This window comes from Callorhinchus milii, unplaced genomic scaffold, assembly GCF_018977255.1.
Source record: "Callorhinchus milii isolate IMCB2004 unplaced genomic scaffold, IMCB_Cmil_1.0 Scaffold164, whole genome shotgun sequence".
Lineage (NCBI taxonomy): Eukaryota > Metazoa > Chordata > Chondrichthyes > Chimaeriformes > Callorhinchidae > Callorhinchus > Callorhinchus milii.
The window spans coordinates 51,868-56,925 of NW_024704905.1; positions in this window are offsets into that span (position 1 = coordinate 51,868).

The window sequence follows — 5,058 nt, forward strand, 5'->3', positions numbered from 1 at the left end:
ATTTGCAACTAAAATGTGTCTGACTGTCACAGCGTTCAGCAGCAAGATTAGAAAGAATGAAATAAATGGGGTAAAAATGGTGTATGACCATGCATACATTTCCCAAATGTATGAATCATAATAGCTTTGTTTTATCTTACAGAACCACGATTGGTTGCCAATCACAAACCAAGGCTCAAATGTGAAAAACCAAGGTACATTTCTGAAGCAGCTCAGCACACAGATCGTTCCTATGGCTTGAACCGCTGTTTTTTCGGTACAATATTTTGTTTTCAGCTTTTGGCAACAGATCGCGACAGATCTATCAAAGGTGAAAGCTACTGTTAGCCAGACAGAGGCGTCTGTCGCTGCGCATAATACACTGGTTCCCAGTGAGCACACGGGAGTCAGGTCCAGAAACCCAACTGGGAAATAGAGATAATTTATCCGAGTAAGTATCACGTTACTGATAATGACAAGTAGATCGGCTGCAGCCATAGCCAAAAGGTAGCGATTTACGCATTTAGAGAGACCACATCTTCCCCGGGAGAGGATCACAAGTGACAATAAATTAGCTGCCAAAAAGAAAAAAGGAAAATATTAATTTGGGAAAAAGCACAAAAGCGTCGGCAGATTCTATGAATAATAATAATCTTTGATATAGCGCCTTATCACGTCTTTGAGATGGCTCAAAATGCTTCACGTAATATACTGTAAAGTGAAATGACTGTGCATCTTGTGGGCAAAACAAGGCAGCAATTGTGTACAGCAGTTTCCCTCAAACAGCCATGGATTGAGTGACCATTTTTTTTAAAAAGAGGTTATTAGCCCTGGAAAGCGATCCGCCAATTGACTAACCACCAGGTTCCTACTCAGTGCTAGGTAAATAGGCATATGGAGAAAGGAAGCTTGCCGAACATTTCGCCCTGCCCGGGAATTGAACCCAGGTCTGTTACTTGTGAAGCGAGTGCTCTTACCACTGAGTTACAGGACTCCACATAATACAGAATACATTAAATCAAGTGAACAAAACTGTACTTTGAATACTTAATAGTTGACAAACTGATTCTCTCCGTTATTGAGTTAATGAAGTCTCGGCTGACACGACAATGTTGTGTTTTTCCCCCTGTTGCTCTTTGTGAGACTTTATGCTGAATCACCTTTGACAACCAAATGGTAACTGTACCCAATGCTCGCTCCTAAGAGGCACTTTGAGTGGTTTCAGTTAGAAACGCCATTAGAATCTAAGTTTTCTATTTCCTTATTATTAATAACAAGCCTGATGTTTAATATAGTGTCTTGTCATGTCAGCAAAATTCAGGCAATGCTCCAAATTAATACCTTTATTGTGAAATGTAACCACTGGTATAACTTGAAAGTCTGTTACACACAGCAAAGTCTCACAAAGAGCCTTGAAATGAATGAACAAATTTATACAGATTATTGTGAGTCATGATACGAAGATCTTCCCTCTCTTGGCAATAGTACCGTGGTATATTTAATGTCCACCCAAACAGAAAGACAAGACCACAGTTTAAAATCTCATCCCAGGGAGTGCACCGCCCCCATCATTTTATTGAAGCGCTATACAAATGTAATTTTATTGTTTGTTGTTGTTATTATGTGAGTCTGGGGGTCCTGCTCAGCTGAGTCAAACATTGTCATGAATTAAATAATCAGAGAAAAGAATCCCAGCATGTTCAGCCTTCCCTGATAGGTATAACCTCTCAATTCTGGGAACATCCTTGTGAATCTCCTTTGCACCCTCTCCAATGCCTCTACACCCCTTCTATAATGTGGGGACCAGAACTGCACACAGTATTGTACGTGTGGTCAAACTAAGGCTCTATAGAAGTTTACCATAATTTCCCTGCTTTTTATTTCTATCACTCTAGATGCCTGGTTTACCTTTTGTATGACCTTATTAACCTATGTTGCCACTTTTAGTGAATAGTGTACCCTGGATCCTTTTGCTCCTCTACCCCATTTAGGTTTTTATTTTCCAGGATGTATGTGACTTCCTTATTCCTTCTACCAAAACATACCATCTCACACTTTTCTACATTGAAATGCATTTGTCATTTAAATGCCAATTCATCAAGTTTATTAATGTCTTGCTGTAATTTGTTGCAGTCCTCTGTGTTAACTACTCCCCCCAATTTGGTGTTTTCTGCAAATTTTGAAATTGTACTGATGATTCCCAAGTCCAATTCCTGAGTCCAAATCATTAATGTAGGTTGTGAACAACAGTGGCCCCAATACCGATCCTTGTGTAACACCACTGTCCACCCCCTGCCAGCCTGAGTAGCTACCCTTTACCCCTACTTTCTGTTTACTGTTTTGTAGCCAGCTTGCTATCCATTCTGCTATTTTTCCCCTGTCTCCACATGCTCTGACCTCATTCAAAGCTCTATTACGTGGTACCTTATCGAACACCTTTTGGAAATCTAAATATATTACATCTACCGCATTCCCCTTGTCTACTCTTTCTGTTACCCCTTCAAAGAATTCAATGAGGTTGGTCAAACATGACCTTCCTTTTTGAAATCCGTGCTGTTTATTCTTTATTATGTTTTCTGTTTCTAGATGTTTTTCTACTACCTCCTTCAGTAAGGATTCCTTTATCTTTCCTACCCCCGATATTAAGCTGACAGGTCTGTAGTTCCTTGGGCTTGTTCTATCTCCCTTTTTAAATATAAGTATAACATTAGCTATCCTCCGGTCCTCTAGCACTAATCCCTTTTTTAATGAATTATATATGTGTAATATACATATATACAGCCTCTGGTATCTCTTCCCTCGATTTGTTTCATATACGCGGATGCAATCCATCTGGACAAGGGGCTTTATCCTCTCTGAGTTTCGTTAGTTTTTCGATTATATCTTCTCTTTATATCTTAAATGTATTTGAATTATTTTCGATCTCTTCTTCTACTGTCATGTCCACCTGATCCATCTCCCTGGTGAATACTGATGCAAAGTAGTTATTTAATATTGCTGCCATTTCGTTGTCACGGCCTGTGAGTTTATCTTGTCCATTTCTTTGTTGGCCATATTCGTATTTTGATTTTTCTTTTGTTATTTATATGTCTGTATAATATTTTACTATTTCTTTTTATATTCCTTGATAATTTAATTTCATAATTCCTCGTTGCCTTCCTAATTTTTGGGGGGATATTTTCCTGACCTCTTTGTATTGTTTCTTCTTGTGCTTTCCTTTGTTGTTTACGTACTTAGTGAATGTCTCTTTCCTGAGTCTCAACTTTGCCCTTATGTCTTTATTCATCTGTGGTGCCTCATTATTATTTAGCTTTGTCTTGCTTTTTAGCAGAATATATTTCTTCTGGACCCTATTGATCACAGTTTTAAATTTTCCTGCTGCCGCTCTATCTCTTTGTTTGTCAATATTTTTTCCAGTTTATTTTTCCAAGGTCCATTCTCACCCCCTCAAGATCAGCTTTTTTCCAATCTATTACCCTATTATGATAATCTTTGTCATGCTGATGTCCTTCTCAATCAGTATCTTAAACCTTATTAAGTTATGATTGCTATTGCCTAGATGTTCCCCTTCTCATATTTTTGTTATCTCTAATGACCACAGCTACTCCACCACCCTTTTTACCATCTCTATCCTTTCTAAATGTTATACCCTGCAATGTTTGGATAGCAGTCCTGTTCTTTCTGTCGCCACATTTCAATAATCCTAATTACATCTGGTTCCTCACTAAAAATCATCACCTCCAGTTCTCCTGTTTTATTTCGGATGTGGGCGCATGGCTGTTTAGACAGTTTAATTAATTATTATTAATTGTTCCTCTCATTTTATTTTTGACAGTCTTCACACTTCTGTTCTATAATTGTATTAATTCCCTGACCATTTATATTTATATATGACTTGAGTCATTTCCTTCTGATCCCTCCCCACCTTTTACTACTTTAAAGACTTTGGCACAGCCCTATTTACACTTTTTGCTCGGACTTTGGTCCCCTTCTGGTTCAGGTGGAGCCCACCTATTTGTACAGCTCCTTCTTGTCCCAGTATTGGTGACAGTGTCCCATGAAGTGGAACTTTTCTTTCCCACACCAATCCTTTAGCCATGTGTTAACGTTCCTAATCTGTTTCTCCCTATTCCAATTCACATGTAGCTCAAACAGTAATCGCAGCTCTGCTCCAGTGAGGCTCTTGCTTTTCTCCCCTTTATATACCCCTCAGATGTAACATGTTCAGACTGGTCAGCCAGCAATTAATAGCTAATTAATACCAGTAGACTAACAACTGCTACTTGTTATTACTAATTGCAGTTAGTAAACCTGCCACAGGTGCTACTTGTTCAGTTTAGTCACAATTTTAATTTACAGTTAGTATCAAGAGTTTATAGTTTAAAGTTATTACTAATACGTAATAAAACAGAAATTCCCATTCTCACCCAATTCCTTCTCACTCTGGTCTCGCCTTACTCCTATCGCAACTCACTCCAGTAGACTCTCTGCTCATTTGTTGTTCAACCACCTTCTCGATTAGAACCAGAAACATAGTAATCTCCAACACACAGGGAGACCACAGAGCCTCAGCAGCTAACAGAGCAAACCACATCAATTCCCCGCCCGCCCATATCCATTCATATGCCCGTCTACTTCCCTTTTGAGAGCTACAATGGATTCTGCTTCCATTACTTCAGACCAGGATTATTATTATTATTATTATTTAGCTTCATTATGTTTTGAAAGTCTTAACTGCATGACTTTCGACAAATGATATCACACTTTTACCTTCAAAGAATATTTTTAAAAGGGAAAAAGATAAATATCTAAAAAGAGGTAAATGACAGGAGTTTGTGGAAAGGACAGAAAGCTATGTGGTTCTATAGTTTTCTAAATTTCAAATGATTATGTGGGGAAGAGTTTAGTTGCTGTGAGGCATTTGCCACAAAAGGCTATAAAACTGATCCATCAAACTAGATCTACTGTTGTCAAATTGCAACAGGGAACAGAGATTCACATAATTAATTAGTTTCACAACCACGTACCTGGAACACCAATAACTGCAAGAGTTGGGTAATAAATGTACATCATCTGGAA